Below are 11,893 nucleotides of genomic sequence, written 5' to 3'. Positions count from 1 at the left end.
ACATTAATTTTGTAGTTTAAAAAATGGGAAATAAAAGCAGATACTATAAAAATTCAAAAATTACCCAAAATAAAGTAAAAATAAAATCTTCCCTAATATCTAGTCCTATAACCATCTGCTTTCCCTACACAGGGGTAACTATAGCTGTCACTTCTTTTGTATTCTTCCAGGAATTAAATTTTTAAAATTCTTTGGACAAAAGTGGATTAATCATAATCCGTGATTCATGATTTTCTCATCAGTCCACATTTAGCCTACTTTTATTTAATTTTAATGTATTAGAGGGATTTATAAACATTGTACCAACTATTTACTGCCTTTCTGCTCCAAATTCTTCATTGCCTGCTCTGCAATATTGGAACTCTTCTCTCTTGTTTATAACATTATTTATTTGAGTCCTTTCTTTTTTTACTTGATTAGCTAAAAGTTTTTCAACTTTATCTTTTCAAAGGACCAACTCAGTTTTATTGATCTTTTCTATTGTCTTTCTAGTCTTTATTTCATTTATATCTGCTCTAATGCTATCTTTTTTTCCACCTGCAGATTTTGGCCATAATTCTTCTTTTTCTAGTTTCTTAAGGCATAAAGTTAGGTAGTTTACTTAAGATCTTTCTTTTTTTTAATGTAGGCTTTTATCTCTATAAACCCTCTTGAAACTGCATTTGCTATATCCCATCTGCTTTTTCATGTTTTGCTTCTATTTTCATTTTTCTCAAGATACTTTTTGATTTCCCTTTTGATTTCTTTTCTCATACATTGATTGTTAAGGAGTGTGTTTAGTTTTCATGTATTTGTGAATTTTCCAATTCTCATCCTGTTAATGATTTTTAGTTTCATAATATTGTGGTCAAAAGGATACTTGATATGATTTCAGTCTTCTTAAATGTGTTAAGATTTGTTTTGTGCCATAACATATGATCTATCCTGGAGAATGTTCCATGTATGCTTGAGAAAAAATATGTATTCTGCTGCTGTTGGATGTAATGTTCTATGTATGTCCATTATATTCATTTGTTCTGTAGTGTTTTCTGTCTGGATGAAGTATCCATTGTTGATAATGGGGTATTGAAGTTCCCTACTAATACTGTATTACTGTTTATTTCTCCATTCAGTTCTGTTAATATTTGCCTTATATATTTATGTGCCCAGATGTTAGGTGCATATATATTTACAGTTATTATATCTTCTTTACAAATTGGCCACATCATAATAGTGACCTTTTTTATTCTCTGTGTCAGATTTCAACTGAAAGTCTATTTTGTGTGATATAAGTATAACCATCCCAGCTCTCTTTTGGTTACTATTTGCATGGGATATCTTTTTCCATCCTTTCACTTTCAGCCTATGGATATCCTTAAAGTGAGTCTCTTGTTGGTAGCAAAAAGTTGGATCTATTTTTCAATCCCTTCAACTACTCTACTGATTGATTCAGCTACTCTACTATCTTTGGATTAAATAATTTATTTCATTTACATTTAAAGTAATTATTGATAGGTAAGGTCTTTTTATTGACATTTTGTTCATTGTTTTCATTTTTTGTGTGTGTCCCTTTTTTCCTTTCTTTGCTATCTTCCTTTATAATTTGATGCTTTTTTTTTTATAGTGCAATGCACTGATCCCTTTCTCTATCTTTTGTGTATCTGTTGCACATTTTTTCTTTGTGGTTACCATGAGGCTTACATAAAACATAACTGTTTATTTCAAGCTAAGAACTTAACTTTGACCATATACAAAATCTGTATGATTTAACTTCTCCTCCCACTACCTTTAATGTTAACTGATATCACAATTTACATTTCTTTATTTTGTGTATCAATAATAAATTGTAGTTACAGTTATTTTTAATACTTTGTCCTTTAATCTTTATACTAAAGTTTTGTTATTAACATGCCACTGTACTATAGTAGAATATTCTGACTTTACTTTTACCACTGAGTTTTATACTTTCATATGTTTTCAAGTTGTTACTTAGCATCTTTTCATTTCAACTTGAAGAACTCCCTTTAGCATTTCTTGTAAGGTGGTCCAATGGTAAACTCCCTCCTTGTTTGTATGGGAATTTTTTTTTCCTCTTCATTTCTGAATGACAGCTTTGCCAGGTGTAGTTTTCTTGGTTGGCAGTCTTTTTTCTTTCAGCACTTTGAAGATATCATGCCAATCTCTCTTGGCTTGCAAGGTTTCTGCCGAGACATCTGTTAATAGTCTTAGGGGGGGTGCCCTTGGATGTGACAAGTTGCTTTTCTGTTGCTGCTTTCAAAATTCTCTTTGTCTTCAACTCTTGAGAGTTCGATTATAATTATTTGGAGTTATTTAGGCTGCATAGATATGGGTGTTCATTTCCCTCTCCAGATTAGGGACATTTTCTATTTTAATATTTTAAATAGCCTGTCTTCCCCTTTTTCTTTCTCTCCCTCTTCTGGGATTCCCATAATGCATATATTGATACCTTTGCTGGTACCCCATAATTCCTGTAGACTTTCTTTTGGTCCTCTGACTGGGTGATTTCAAATGAACAGCAAGTCGTAGAACTCACTGATTCTTTCTTTTGCTTGATCAAGTCTCCTACTGAAGTGCTGGAATTTTAAAATGTCATTGTGTTTTTCAAGCATAGAATTTCTATTTGGTTCTTTTTTATGGTTTCTAGCTCTTTGTCCTGTCTCATTTTGTTCTGGTATTGTTTTCCTGATTTTGTTTAGCTTTCTTGTAGCTCACTGAGCTTCTTTAAGATGATTAGTTTGAATTCTTTGTCAGGCAGTTTACAGATCTCCATTTCTTTTGGGTTGGTTACTCATGCTTTATTTTGTTACTATGGTGGTGTCATGTTTCCCTGATTATTTGTGGTCCTTGTGGATTTGCATTAGTGTCTGCACATTTGAAGAAGAGGCACCTCTTCCAGTCTTTACAGACTGGCTTTAGTAGTGAAAGCCCTTCACAAACTAGCTGCCCAGAGATTCTGGGTAGATCAGCTGGTGAGGTCCATGGGTAGGCTTGCTTCTGGAGCCTTCAGGCAGGCTGACCTGGTGCTTGGTTCAGCAGGTGAGTGGGCCTGGTACCTGAGACTGCAGGGACAGGACTGAAACTTGGATCCATGATGTCTGATCTGGTGCTAGGAGCCACTGGGCTGGGCTTGTTAATTGGGTCTGTGCAGTAGGCCTGCCTGTGTCCATAGGGGCTGGCCTGGTGCTGGGGTTCACTGGACTTGGCCTGGTGACTGGATCTGTGGAGATAGGCCTGAAGCCTGGGTCCACAGGAGCTGACCTGTTCCTGTGACAGTGACAGGCCTTGAACATTAATCTGTGGGGCCTGACCTTGGTGGAGTTGGCCTGTTTTCTGGATCCAAGGGGGTAGGCCTGGTCTGAGGCCGTAGGGGCAACCCTGATACTGGAGTCTATTGGGGCAGGCCTGGAGCCTAGGTCCATGGGTGCCAATATGGTACCTGGGCCTGTACGGCCAGCATGGTGCTGGGTTGGGAAGCATGGAGCCTGGTGTCTGGGTCCACAGGGGAAGGCCTGGATTCTGAGTCATGGTTTACCTGTAGGGGCTTTCCTGGAGCCTGGATTCACTGGAGGAGGCTGGTGCTTGGGTCTCTGGCAAAGTTGGGTGCTCACTTCACTCTTCTTCCCTCCATGCAATGGTTGTATCTCTCTACACGTCACTGTACCGGCTTGGGAAAAGGGTAATGCAGGTAGTGTGAAATTGTCCTTTTTATCCTCTTCAACATATCTTTCATTTCTGTGCTCCACTCAAGTGCTGTCTTAGATCATGTGAAGGTATTTTCATGTGTGGATGGTTGTTCAGATTGATGTTTCAATGAGAGGACAAGTGCCAGAAACTCTATTCCATCATCTTGCTGATGTTACTACTCCAGTTCACTGTTTTTGGTATGTACACACTTCCATTATTTTTTTTCACATGCATATTTTTATATTTATGACCACAAACAGTATGCAAAACAATTACAACACCTCAAGGAATTCCCTCATGCATCCCCTTTCTATTCAGAATATTCCCTCACTCCTAATACCTGGCAACCACTGATATATTCTGGGTACCTATATTTTTACCTTTTCGAGAATGTCTTATAAATGGAACCATACAGTATGTAACTTTTTTTTAACATCTTTATTGGAATATAATTGCTTTACAATGGTGTGTTAGTTTCTGCTTTATAACAAAGTGAATCAGTTATACATATACATATGTCCCCTATTCACTCTTGCATCTCCATCCTTCCCACCCCGCCATCCCACCCCTCTAGGTGGTCACAAAGCACCGAACTGCTCTCCCTGTGCTATGCGGCTGCTTCCCACTAGCTATCTATTTTACGTTTGGTAGTGTATATATGTCCATGCCACACTCTTTGTCCCAGCTTACCCTTCCCCCTCCCCGTATCCTCAAGTCCATTCTCTAGTAGGTCTGTGTCTTCATTCCTGTCTTGCCCCTAGGTTCTTCTGACCTTTTTTTTTTTTTTTTTTTTTTTTTTTTTTGTGGTACGCGGGCCTCTCACTGTTGTGGCCTCTCCCATTGTGGAGCGCAGGCTCCGGACGCGCAGACTCAGCGGCCATGGCTCACGGGCCCAGCCGCTCTGCGGCATGTGGGATCTTCCTGGACCGGGGCACGAATCTGTGTCCCCTGCATCAGCAGGCGGATTCTCAACCACTGCGCCACCAGGGAAGCCCCTGACCTTTTTTTTTTATTCCATATATATGTGTTAGCATACAGTATTTGTTTTTCTCTTTCTGACTTACTTCACTCTGTATGACAGTCTCTAGACCCATCCACCTCACTACAAATAACTCAGTTTCATTCCTTTTTATGGCTGAGCAATATTCCATTGTATATGTGTGCTACATCTTCTTTATCCATTCATCTGTCGATGGACACTTAGGTTGCTTCCATGTCCTGGCTAATGTAAATAGGGCTGCAATGAACGTTTTGGTTCATGACTCTTTTTGAATTATGGTTTTCTCAGGGTATATTCCCAGTAGTGGGATTGCTGGGTCGTATGGTAGTTCTATTTTTAGTTTTTTAAGGAACCTCCATACTGTTCTCCATAGTGGCTGTATCAATTTACATTCCCACCAACAGTGCAAGAGTGTTCCCTTTTCTCCACACCCTCTCCAGCATTTATTGTTTGCAGATTTTTTGATGATGGCCATTCTGACTGGTGTGAGATGATATCTCCTTGTAGTTTTGATTTTCATTTCTCTAATGATTAATGATGCTGAGCATTCTTTCATGTGTTTGTTGGCAATCTGTATATCTTCTTTGGAGAAATGTCTATTTAAGTCTTCTGCCCATTTTTGGATTGGGTTATTTGTTCTGTTGATATTGAGCTGCATGAGGTGCTTGTAAATTTTGGAGATTAATCCTTTGTCAGTTGCTTCATTTGCAAATATTTTCTCCCATCCTGAGGGTTGCCTTTTCATCTTATTTATGGTTTCCTTTGCTGTGCAAAAGCTTGTAAGTTTCATTAGATCCCATTTGTTTATTTTTGTTTTTATTTCCATTTCTCTAGGAGGTGGGTCAAAAAGGATCTTGCTGTGATTTATGTCATAGAGTGTTCTGCCTATGTTTTCCTCTAAGAGTTTGATGGTGTCTGGCCTTACGTTTAGGTCTTTAATCCATTTTGAGTTTATTTTTGTGTATGGTGTTAGGGAGTGTTCTAATTTCATTCTTTTACATGTAGCTGTCCAGTTTTCCCAGCACCACTTATTGAAGAGGCTGTCTTTTCTCCACTGTATATTCTTGCCTCCTTTATCAAAGATAAGGTGACCATATGTGCGTGGGTTTATCTCTGGGCTTTCCATCCTGCTCCATTGATCTATATTTCTGTTTTGGTGCCAATACCATATTGTCTTGATTACTGTAGCTTTGTAGTATAGTCTGAAGACAGAGAGCCTGATTCCTCCAACTCCGTTTTTCTTTCTCAAGATTGCTTTGGCTATTCGGGGTCTTTTTTGATTTCCTCTTTGATTTCTTCAGTGATGTCCTGGTTATTTAGTAACGTATTGTTTAGCCTCCGTGTGTTTGTGTTTTTTACGTTTTTTTCCCTGTAATTGATTTCTAACCACATAGCATTGTGGTCAGAAAAGATGCTTGATATGATTTCAATTTTCTTACATTTACTGAGGCTTGATTAGTGACCCATGATGTGATCTATACTGGAGAATGATCCGTGCGCACTTTAGAAGAAAGTGTAATCTGCTGTTTTTGGATGGAATATACTATAAATATCAATTAAATCTATCTGGTCTATTGTGTTACTTAAAGCTTCTGTTTCCTTATTTATTTTCATTTTGGATGATCTGTCCATTGGTGAAAGTGGGGTGTTGAAGTCCCCTACTATGATTGTGTTACTGTCGATTTCCCCTTTTATGGCTGTTAGTATTTGCCTTATGTATCGAGGTGCTCCTATGTTGGGTGCATAAATATTTACAATTGTTACATCTTCTTCATGGATCGATCCCTTTATCATTATGTAGTGTCCTTCTTTGTCTCTTGTAATAGTTTTTATTTTAAAGTCTATTTTGTGTGATATGAGAATTGCTACTCCAGCTTTCTTTTGATTTCCATTTGCATGGAATATCTTTTTCCATGCCCTCACTTTCAGTCTGTATGTGTCCCTAGGTCTGAAGTGGGTCTCTTGTAGACAGCATATATATGGGTCTTGTTTTTGTATCCATTCAGCCAGTCTATGTCTTTTGTTTGGAGCATTTGATCCATTTACATTTATGGTAATTATCGATATGTATGTTCCTATTACCATTTTCTTAATTGTTTGGGGTTTATTATTGTAGGTCTTTTCCTTCTCTTGTGTTTCCTGTGTATAGAAGTTCCTTTAGCATTTGTTGTAAAGCTGGTTTGGTGGTGCTGAATTCTCTTAGCTTTTGCTTGTCTGTAAAACTTTTAATTTCTCTGTCAAATCTGAATGAGATCCTTGCTGGGTAATCTTGGTTGTAGGTTTTTCTCTTTCATCACTTTAAATGTGTCCTGTCCTGCCACTCCCTTCTGGCTTGCAGAGTTTCTGCTGAAAGATCAGCTGTTAACCTTATGGGGATTCCCTTATGTGTTACTTGTTGTTTTTCCCTTACTGCTTTTAATATTTGTTCTTTGTATTTAATTTTTGATAGTTTGATTAATATGTGTCTTGGCGTGTTTCTCTTTGGATTTATCCTGTATGGGACTCTCTGTGCTTCCTGGACTTGATTAACTATTTCCTTTCCCATATTAGGGAAGTTTTCAACTATAATCTCTTCAAATATTTTCTCAGTCCCTTTCTTTTTCTCTTCTTCTTCTGGGACCTCTATAATTCGAATGTTGGTGCATTTAATGTTGTCCCAGAGGTCTCTGTGACTGTCCTCAATTCTTTTCATTCTTTTTTCTTTATTCTGCTCTGCAGTCGTTATTTCCACTATTTTATCTTCCAGGTCACTTATCCATTCTTCTGCTTCAGTTATTCTGCTATTGATCCCTTCTAGAGAATTTTAAATTTCATTTATTGTGCTCTTCATCTCTGTTTATTTCCTCTTTAGTTCTTCTAGGTCCTTGTTAAACGTTTCTTGTATTTTCTCCATTCTGTTTCCAAGATTTTGGATCATCCTTACTATCATTCTGAATTCTTTTTCAGGTAGACTTCCTATTTCCTCTTCATTTGTTAGGTCTGGTGTGTTTCTGCCTTGCTCCTTCATCTGCTGTGTGTTTTTCTGTCTTCTCATTTTGCTTAACTTACTGTGTTTGGGGTCTCCTTTTCACAGGCTGCAGGTTTGTAGTTTCCATTGTTTTTGATGTCTGTCCCCAGTGGCTAAGGTTCGTTCAGTGGGTTGTGTAGGCTTCCTGGTGGAGGGGACTAGTGCCTGTGTTCTGGTGGATGAGGCTGGATCTTGTCTTTGTGTTGGGCAGGTCCACATCTGGTGGTGTGTTTGGGCGTGTCTGTGGCCTTATGATTTTAGGCAGCCTCTCTGCTAATGGATGGGGTTGTGTTCCTGTCTTGCTAGTTGTTTGGCTTAGGGTGTCCTGCACTGTAGCTTGCTGGTCGTTGAGTGGAGCTGGGTTTTGGCATTGAGATGGAGCTCTCTGGGAGATTTTCACTGTTTGATATTACCTGGATCTGGGAGGTCTCTTGTGGACCAGTGTCCTGAACTTGGCTCTCCCACCTCAGTGGCACAGCCCTGATGCCTGGCTGGAGCACCAAGATCCTGTCCTCCACATGGCTCAGAATAAAAGGGAGAAAAGAAAGAAAGAAAGAAGATAAAATAAAATAAAGTAAAATAAAGCTATTAAAATAAAAAATAATTATTAAGAAAAAAATTTTTAAGTAATAAAAAAAAGAAAAAAATGGACAGACAGAACCCTAGGACAAATGGTAAAAGCAAAGCTATACAGACAAAATCTTACACAGAAGCATACACATACACACTCACAAAAAGAGAAAAAGGGAAAAAATATATATATCGTTGCTCCCAAAGTCCACCTCCTCAATTTGGGATGATTCATTGTCTATTCAGGCATTCCACAGATGCAGGGTACATCAAGTTGATTGTGGAGATTTAATCTACTGCTCCTGAGGCTTCTGGGAGAGACTTCCCTTTCTCTTCTTTGTTTGCACAGCTCCCGGTGTTTCAGCTTTGGATTTGGACCCGCCTTTGCGTGTAGGTCGCCTGAGGGCATCTGTTCTTCTCTCAGACTGGACGGGGTTAAAGGAGCAGCTGATTCGGGGGCTCTGGCTCACTCAGGCCGGGGGGAGGGAGGGGTACGGATGCGGGGCACGCCTGCGGCAGCAGAGGCTGGCATGATATTGCACCAGCCTGAGGCGTGCCATGCATTCTCCTGGTGAAGTTGTCCCTGGATCACGGGACCCTGGCAGTGGCGGGCTGCACAGGCTCCCAGGAGGGACCTGTACTTGCACACAGGCTTCTTGGTGGCTGCAGCAGCAGCCTTAGCATCTCATGCCCGTCTCTGGGGTCCGCACTGATAGCTGCGGCTCATGCCTGTCTCTGGATCTTCTTTAAGTGGCGCTATGAATCCCCTCTCCTCACGCACCAGGAAACAAAGAGGCAAGAAAAAGTCTCTTGTCTCTTCGGCAGCTCCAGACTTTTTCCCGGACTCCCTCCCGGCTAGCTGTGGCGCACTAGCCCCCTTCAGGCTATGTTCATGCAGCCAACCCCAGTCCTCTCCCTGGGATCCGACCGAAGCCCGAGCCTCAGCTCCCAGCCCCCACCCATGCCAGCAGGTGATCAGACAAGCCTCTCAGGCAGGTGAATGCTGGTTGGCAGCGATCCTCTGTGTGGGAATCTCTCCGCTTTGCCCTTCGCACCCCTGTTGCTGCGCTCTCCTCCACAGTTCCAAAGCTTCCCCCTTCTGCCACCCGCAGTCTCCGCCCCGTGAAGGGGCTTCCTAGTTTGTGGAAGCCTTTCCTCCTTCACAGCTCCCTCCTACTGGTGTAGGTCCCATCCCTATTCTTTGTCTCTGTTTTTTCTTTTTTCTTTTACCCTACCCAGCTACGTGGGGAGTTTCTTGCCTTTTGGGAGGTCTGAGGTCTTCTGCCAGAGTTCAGTAGCTGTTCTGTAGGAGTTGTTCCACATGTAGATGTATTTCTTTTTTTTTTTTTTTTCGGTATGCAGGCCTCTCACTGTTGTGGCCTCTCCCGTTGCGGAGCACAGGCTCCGGACGCGCAGGCCTAGCAGCCATGGCTCACGGGCTTAGTTGCTCCGCGGCATGTGGGATCTTCCCGGACCAGGGCACGAACCCGTGTCCCCTGCATCGGCAGGCGGATTCTCAACCACTGCGCCACCAGGGAAGCCCTAGATGTATTTCTGATGTATTTGTGGGGAGGAAGGTGATCTCTGCATCTTACTCTTCCGCCATCTTGAAGCTCCTCCCAGTATGTAACTTTTTTTTTTTTTTTTTGCGGTACACGGGCCTCTCACCATTGTGGCCTCTCCCGTTGCAGAGCACAGGCTCCGGACGCACAGGTTCAGCAGCCGTGGCTCACGGGTCCTGCCGCTCTGCAGCATGTGGGATCTTCCTGGACTGGGGCACGAACCCGTGTCTCCTGCATCGGCAGGCAGACTCTCAACCACTGCGCCACCAGGGAAGCCCAGTATGTAACTTTCTGAGACTAGTTTTATCCATAATCTTGCATGTGTCAATGGTTCATTATTTTTATTGTTGAGTAATATTCCATTTTGTGGATGTACCATGGTGTATCCATTTATCCATTGAAAAACATTTGGATTGTTTCCAGTTTTTAGTGATTATAAATAATAATACTATAGACATTCATGAATAGGTTTTTGTGTGAACATAAGTTTTCATTTCTCTAGGCTAAATATAAGTGGGATTGCTAGGTCACATGCGAAGTGTATGTTTAACTTTTTAAGAAACCGCCAAATTGTTTTCCAGAGTGGTTTTACCACTTTGCATTCCCATTAGCAGTGTATGAGAGTTCCAGTTGTTTTACATCCTCTTCACTGCTTGGTACTGTCACACATCTATGATTCTGAAAAGCCCCAGTTTATAGAGACCAGTGTTAATATCTGTGTTTTGGCTGTTGTATATTACTTATAAGGCAGGGTATGACAAGTCTGGCACTATTTCTGGACCACAAATTATGTGAAGATATTCAAGTATTACCTGGCAAAAATGTTTCAGGTTTGAGATGCACTGTGCACAATCTGATACTGGGGACACAAAGTGAGGTGACATGCTTGTTTGCATACACAGATTATCAGAAAATACATAGGAGTTGTAGGAACCATGTTTATAGGATGGAATTCATTTATAGTTGGACCGAAAAATCTCTAACATTATCTCCATGATGCTTGAATGTCTGATATTGACTTTGATTGAGATAAGGGCAGAGGGATATATAAGGTGCTGTTTCAAGTTGAAAACTTCCTCAGAGACAGCCCAGAGTCAACTTATTTACTCACGTAAACAATTAGATAACCCAGCTTGACTGTGTGACCAGTGAACAGAGGGGCATAAAAGCCCTTGTGGGGAACTTCTGCCTTGAGCTCTCCCAGAGCCAAGATTCACACAGATCTTAGTGGTTCAGTCAGGAGATAAGAGTGCAGTCTCTGTGTGAATAAGGACACTGGGGAGCTTGCAACTGGACTACCCCCAACCAAATGCTTGCCTACCCTTTCTCTAGGTAAGCTACATCCTTTGCTTTTAAAGGAAAGCATTACACGTATATACTCTGTGGAGTTTTGTTAGTTCTTTTGAAATGATGAAATCTTTGCCCATATTAATTCTCTTGTGTCCTATGACCTTGCAGTTAGGTCTACAAAATATGAATTTGCAAATTAATTCCTATCTTGTTGTATATATTTAGGAAAAAGTGGACTTGGATTCCAAAACCATGTCCACTCCTCAGAGCTGTACAAACTTCACTGACCAAAAGATCAGTTAGATGAAAATCCTCATTTCATATATTTATCAATTCATAAAATAAGGACCCATAAAAATTAAAGAAAATTTTCAACTTCTTCAAAAGAAATCTTAACACACGAGTCTGTAATATAGCCCAATCCTGTTTCATACCAAAATAAAAACAATTGGACCTAATTTTTCTGAACATCTGTTAGAAAGCAAAACTTCACTTAGACTTTCTTCAAGGCATTCAAAAGTACCTCCTGCAAGGATATGGCTGTACTTATATCCATCAGATTCTATATCTTGATTTCTGTCTTCACCTTAGTTCATGAAATGACTCTGCACAGGATCTTTCAAAGATAGACTTACTTCTCTCTGCACTGTCCACAGCTGGTATTTTGGGGCTATTTTAATTTTCGCAAAATTGGGAACTATACATTTGCATTGGTAATCAAGTTGATGAGTATAACTTACTACCAGAAGAGGAGAAAAAAAAAGATAAAGAGGGAAAAAA

General features: G+C 40.4%; 1 protein-coding gene across 1 annotated transcript in view; it reads left to right on the top strand.

Moving 5' to 3' along the window:
• Positions 1-11,893, top strand: part of LOC131744965 (zinc finger protein 260) — a 141,461-nt gene that overhangs the window by 38,332 nt on the left and 91,236 nt on the right. The gene's annotated exons all lie outside the window — the stretch shown is intronic.

Source organism: Kogia breviceps, chromosome 18 (assembly GCF_026419965.1).
Source record: "Kogia breviceps isolate mKogBre1 chromosome 18, mKogBre1 haplotype 1, whole genome shotgun sequence".
Lineage (NCBI taxonomy): Eukaryota > Metazoa > Chordata > Mammalia > Artiodactyla > Physeteridae > Kogia > Kogia breviceps.
Note: the sequence above shows the minus strand (reverse complement) of the source record. Positions and strands in the feature narration are given on the sequence as shown.